The following is a 7,102-nucleotide window of genomic DNA, read 5'->3' as shown; positions in this document are numbered from 1 at the left end:
TCCTTCCGAGGCAAATTTATAAATATAAATCTCATTAACTTTCACGCCCCTACAGAGAAGACTTCAGAGTCGGAGAAGGATACCTTCGACGAGGCAGTAGAACAAACCCTTGAAGCCTGAGATGAGATGGTTGTTGGAAGTACTTGGTTTGCGCGGAAAGCGGTCCAGAAACAATTGCGGGCCTCTCCAAACCACTTTCAACCAAATTGACCACATGTTGATCGAACGCTGCTACCTTTCAACTTTGATGAATGTCAGGACATACATGGGGGCGAATATAGACTCGGATCACTACCTCGCTGGCATGGTGCTCAAAGCTCGAATAACATTACCACCCAGAATACCCTCTGATAATCAGGTGAGAGTTAACACTGAAGCCATCCACAACACAGCCCGCCGCAACAGCTACAAGAGGGAAATGGATCGCGCAATAATCGCAGTCAACAGAGGACGCGGAGATGAAGCATCAACAAATTATCTTCACAATCACTTGAAGAATATCACATCATAAATACGGCCACAAACATACTTTGCCCCAGCCGTAAAAAGAGTCGAGACGGCTGGTTTGACGATGAATGTAAGCTAGCAATGGAACGGAAGAATGCTGCATACCGAGTAATGTTGCATTCTCAAAGAACGCGGGCACGCACAGAGACCTATCACGAACTCCGGCGAGTGGAGAAGCGACTTCACAGACGGGAAAAAGAAGCCTGAGAGAACCGACAAGTCTGTGAACTAGAAAAGTACAGGGAACAACCGCACCAGGCGCGGAAGTTTTATCAACAAGTCAGCAGTATGAAGCCTTACACCTCGATGTTCATCCTCCTGAGACATAGAGGGAAATCTGATTTCCAACAGAATGGGCATATTGGAACGATGGGTTGAACACTTTGATGAGCCACTGAAAACCCAGAACATCGGCGAGTTGAAGGTCCCGCCAACTGAAGACGACGAACAAATACTGCCACCACCAAGTATAGGAGAAACAGTCCGTGCAATCGATCGGCTTAAAAATCATAAGTCGCCAGGAGCCGATGGAATTACAGCCCCATTGGTTTAATATGGAGGCCACCAATTACACCAAGTGGTTCATCAAATTGTGCTCAAGGTGTGGGAGAGCGAATTAACAGCTGACGACTGGTAACGAGGCATTATCTGTCTCATGTATAAAAAAGAAGATATCACTCAGTGCAGCAATTACAGAGGTATCACGTTGCTGAGTATCATCTATAAGATATTCCCCGCTATCTTGCTATGCCGGATAGCCCCATACACCCAAAACATCATTGTTCCATATCAAAGAGGCTTAATTTGAGGCAAACCAGCAACAGATAAGATTTCCTCTGTCCAGCAAGCGATGGAAAAACTGTTGGAATGTGGACATCAGTCGCACAATCTTTTCATCGACTTTAAAGCCGCCTATGTCAGCATAACCAGGGTAAAACTGTACAAGGGCATAAGGAAATTCGATATCCCGACGAAATTGGAAAAACTAACTAGGCTGACCCTGACCAATGTGCGAGGCCAGATAAAAGTAGCAGGATCACTCTCAAGACTATTCGACATCAATAACAGTCTAAGACAAAGGGTTGTCCTATCACACGTCCTCTCTAACCTGGCATTAGAGAAAGTGATCCGTGATGCTAAGGTAAATGCAAGGGGTACCATCCTCTTTAAGTCCACCCAGCTACCGGCCTATGCTGACGATATCGACATCATGGGAAGGACGACCCGAGACATACAAACTGCCTTCATCCAGATCGAACACGCGGCCCGAGATCTTGGACTGCACATCAATGAAGGCAAGACAGAGTATATGGTGGCAACGTCAGCATCAAAAACCAGCCAATCAGCAGCGTCAAACCACACTGGTCAAACGGGAGGAATAAAGATGGGGGACTACAACTTTGAGACCGTTGATATAATAATTTCTCCCATCTATTGTCGAAAATTACAACTGATAACAGTTATGACGATGAAATACGCGCACCGTTGTTGGCAGCCAACAGAGCCTATTTCAGCTTAGAAAAACTGTTTCGCTCGAAACGTGTCACGATAGGATCAAAGCTCTTACTGTACCAGACTATGATCTTGCCAGTCCTCATGTATTTCTCCGAGACTTGGGTTCTTAGCAAGAAAAATTGCGGACTCCTGGCCGCGTTCAAGAGAAGAATACTCCGAAGTATTGTTGGCCCCCTACATGAGGATGAACGATTCCGTAGCATACAAAACGATGAAGCCTCTGAGCGATACCATGACCGTTAGGTTGTGGATAAAATCCGGCTTAACAGGTTGCGGTGGGTAGGTCAACGGATTAATGACCCGTGGGTGAGGATGATCCAGCCCGGAAAGTCTATAATGGCAATATCTATGGCAGGAAAAGAAGACGAGGCAGACCCTAGCTAAGATGGAGCGATGGCGTGGGTCAGGACGCGAGACAGCTTTTAGGGATATCGAATTGGTGGACCTCGGCGCAAAACCGGGATGTCTGGAGTTCCTTATTAAGGCAGGCCTACACCGGATACCGGTTGTTGCATCGTTGGTGATGATGAAGGAGGGGGAGGAGGAACAACCCTTTAATTGTACGAAGAAAGGAAATACCTGGTAGTTAATCTAGAAAAGAAGTTTCTTGATAAAGGACATGAATAGCTACAAAGACGGATTTTTCCAGAACATGGAACTCAGTCCTGATATTGCAGCTTATTCAGAGTACTGCTATGAGAGTAGCTTATAGACCAAATGATTTGGGCCTACAGGAAAATAGCATCCAAGGAGATATTAGAAAAATTGGTTCGAGTTCATGTAATGCTTTTGGATTTGACAGGTAGACTACACAAAGTTAGCCTCAAGCACAGAAAATGAACTGAGGTAACTGGCGAGATATGCTCAGGTTGTCTACTCCAATGGATGACAGTCGAACCAAGACTCTGAAGCAGAAAAGTGGGATGCTTCTTTGGGAAAATATAAAACGCAAGCGATTGAATTCTGATCTGAAGAGATAGACAAGTAGACCTGAGGGTGTAGAGCAATATTTTGATTAACATAAAAATCGTTCGCGAATGTAGAATTAGTTCTCTAGCTAGATTCATTAGGATTTCATTATTCTAGGGACACACACAGGAAAATACCCCTAAAATAACCCATCGCGGGCGAAGTGCTCAGGGGTTGAGCCTCTCCTCACTTTATGCACACACATCCAATTCAACAACCGATAATATGTGCTACATCGAACAATCTAAAGCCTTATAAGTCAACAAGGTGTCTCAGAGTATCATAGCCGAGGATCATATATTGGCATCCCTATCTCAGCAATGCCTTTCTAAATATTCCACCAGCTTTGCATTAAAACCAGATTCTTGGATTTCATTTTACTTGATTTCGACTTCGGATTTAAGCAAACATTTCCATTGGATATAAAATAATCTTCTTTGGGAAGTAATATCCTTAACCCTATTGAAAAAACCATGAATATCCCAATACGAAATTCCCACGCTCCTTTTTACGAAACTAATTACAATCAATAAGCGATAATCCCTTGACAACACAAAACAATTTCTCGAGGAAAAATCCTTTATTGCAGGCACGCACCACATAGCTGCCATTTTCTGAAACCTTTCGTCTTTCTATGAGCGAAAAAAGAAAATCCTCTCACATCTTATTATGATTCGAGGCAATTTCATTGAAAATCCGCTAAACATTCAGGTAGCAACGATATTCCCGGGGCTTACGGGAAAACCGATACGATCCCAATGACGTCACCAGGTGTGTAAATTCCATTTTATTATGATCCACACCATTCTGTCTGCCACTGGCGCTACTATCTGGTTGTTTCGGGGGTGGCATAAAACTCCCAACTGCTTTCAGCCGCACCGGAATTCAGGGTCGTTCCGTTCGTTCTCCATCAACTCCATAAAATAATAATAACTTGAAAATTCCAAAGAAGTCAAAATATGTGTGCGGAACACCGTAAAAGTCTTTCAAAATTGTTTTCTTTATTTCCGAGTGTATTATGAGGAGTTTCGAGTTCTCTCGGTTTTCATCTTTGTGTTTGTCTCAATCCAGCTCCGTATCCGTGAATAAGGGCAAAAGCTAAAATCGAGATCATAAATTGAAAGTGCTGTTTATTTGATGTCTTTTTTGTGAGGCGGCGGGAAATTTTCTATCATGTTCAATATATTCTGTTACGTATTTTTCCAGCCCGGTGCGGATAAAAAGCCTCAAGCCATAACCCACAATATTTTGGTAATTTTTACCTGTAACCTATAACATCCATTGTCCCTGTCGTCATCTCCTGGATCGCTTGAGAATGCTTGGTTATGAGACCACCGTCGTGAAAGAGGGAATGGATAATACGTGGACTCGAAAAGCTGAAAGGATGTGTACCCGGGAAATTTCCAAACATTTACGGTTTAAATTTTACCGGGGACCGACATGATTTTCCTATTACCCGGAGGAGTCGGCCCATTACATTCCGTCGTACCTAGGCCGAAGGGCACTAAAGTGCAGAAATATCATCGGAGTGTCCATTGAATACAGAAGATATTTGCTAGTTTTAGATTGCAGGCAGGGTTTTGTATCAGCCGAGTTTGCTATATTAAGCGATAAGGACAGGAGTTGCAAATACACTGAAAAATGGGGACCAGCGAAAGTAAATAGAATAGTAGAATAAAAGTCAATCGTGCAATGAGATGTCACAGAGCTTTGCTCTGATAATTACATCCAAAAATTTATCTAAGATATTTAACTTCAGTCTCTTTCGTAATTCATAAATATTTTCCAGGATTCTCGCGATACATTCGGCAACACCTACCGAGTCATATTCAAGCTTTCTGCTTGAAGGGCCACTCTATTCGTTCGTCAATGTCCGTTACGAAAGCGGCTGAAATTCTTTACACGGTTCACGGGCTAATATTGAAAGCATATCTCCGTACGTGTTATGCGTTCCTAATTCCATTCATGGCTCCACACACACTACCTTCGCCAAACCCATCGAAACCTGCAATATCCTTTCAATTTCCATCCAAGCACTCCTTTCGATCGTCTCCATTAAATTTAAGCGATGGCTTAGACATGGCATCAATATCTTCATAGGAGTCCCATTTTGTGGGAAACTCACTCTAGGAAAAAGGCAACTAGAGAATGGTTTTTCCTCGCTGGGTTCCTAGGCCACAAAATGCAGAACGACCGACTTTTCTATTATGACTTTGAGGAAAATAGCGATGGGAGTTTGCCTTTCTATTGAGTCTGAGATATAAAATCATGCTCCTGACAGAAAGTGGGAGCCACGGAGAGACAGCATCATACTACGGATACAATTCAACTTGACGAATGGCTTTTTCATTTCCTATTTTCCCATTCGAAAGCCCTAATTGACCCCAAAAATTGCTGAGATTTCCTCCGTTTGATTTCTTTGTTTGCCCCAGAAATCTACAGGGTAGTATTAATATTGTGTGAATATCCTTTTCAAAGAATGTCGGATTTCCCGACCATTCACCCCAATTTAGCATAATCATCAGAGCCGTGAATGAAAATGTTTGAAGAGATTTTCTTGGAAGATTTGAAACAGCCAGGAATGTGAGTCCACTAAGCTCTTGGGAAAACCGATCCAAGCTGTCTGTATTATGTGGAAAATTTGCACCTAATTTCGATTTCATAGAGAGAAAAGGTTACGGATCATTTCTTATTTACTTGCGGTCATATTTTGGCTTTAATCTTCCATTATTGATAAGACGCAGTCAAATTTCCATTGACGCATGAATGTTCGTTCATCAAAATCTTGGAGGTTATCAACTGGACCCAAGTGGTGTTGAGGTTGCTACATATTCGTCATTCTGCGACTGATAACCATACCATAGCTCGTGCACAACGTGATTCTATTTTTACGAAAATGTTTAAAACGTAGACGCAGACGTCGAAACTACCACCTCCATTCCAGAATATTGTGCAAACAATGCTAATTGGATAGTTAGCATTCGGGGGTAACTGGCTGTATTCAAACAAGATCTTTTACCATGCCTGTGCGGAATTGGTTTATGGGACTGAGCAAGCGGACTCTTGATCGCCGATATCCAACAAAAGCAGTGGCTCAATAGTAGGAAACGCGGGTACTATGGTTGGAGATAATAGCGGAGTCGACATGAGGTCCATACCAAAAGCAGCGTAGCCCCTGGGCGCAAGAAATTGGTAGATTTCGGAAAGGAATATAGACATACCCCGGATCCACATGAATGTGCGGGAGAATGCCCAAATATTTTTTTTTTATTTCAGTTAAGGACAATACACAGAAAGCAAATTCCCACTTATATGTTTTCCTAGGAGGGAGGAGCAAGTATGTGCTATAACTTACGCTTAAAACTACTTTCCTTAGTTTTACACTAAGCAAGGCAAAAGATCTAAGCTAAAGACTGTTGTAGGATCGACGCAGTATTGGGATCGGGTAATGAAAGTAAATGGCGAGCTCCGCGGAGGAGACTTAAAAAATGTCCGTACTACGAGAAGTGAAACGGACAATAATATGAATAATATGGGAGTTGGAGAGAGCAGTCCATCAGAAAATTATAGAGTTTGAAAAGAGTACATATATTAAGGAAAATGCGGCGTTGTTGCAGGGAAGGGAGATTGAGGGTCCGGAGTCGTGGTGGATGTTCCACACCGGGAATGTTCTGTTTGATAAAAAGGATGCGAGTGAATTGACGTTGTACAATATTTCCTCAATTCTAAAAGCAAATTCAATTAAAAATCTGGCCGTGATGTCCCGCCATTTTTCCGTCATAGCTAATAGGTTGTTGAAGCAATGCGGGCCGGAGGTATTGCCACTTCAGAACCGCTGCAAAACCTACGTAAAAAATTTTGTTTGGGGAAGTAAAGACACCTACCCAAAATCTCGGATTTATCCACAGTAACAGATTTGAAATACCGTTAGTTCTAGGTAAGAGGTCTTGGGTGTAACCCTGGGGGCTATTCTTATGAAGGCGTTAGTTAGAAATTGGTAAGTGTTAGATGAACCTTCTATATTGAAGCGCAAAATAATTCAGTTTGGAACCGGGATCAATTGTCAAATGGACAGGATAATAAGAAATAGCCTATATATAATAAGTTTCAT

This window comes from Hermetia illucens, chromosome 1 (genome assembly GCF_905115235.1).
Source record: "Hermetia illucens chromosome 1, iHerIll2.2.curated.20191125, whole genome shotgun sequence".
Taxonomy (NCBI): domain Eukaryota; kingdom Metazoa; phylum Arthropoda; class Insecta; order Diptera; family Stratiomyidae; genus Hermetia; species Hermetia illucens.
Note: the sequence above shows the minus strand (reverse complement) of the source record.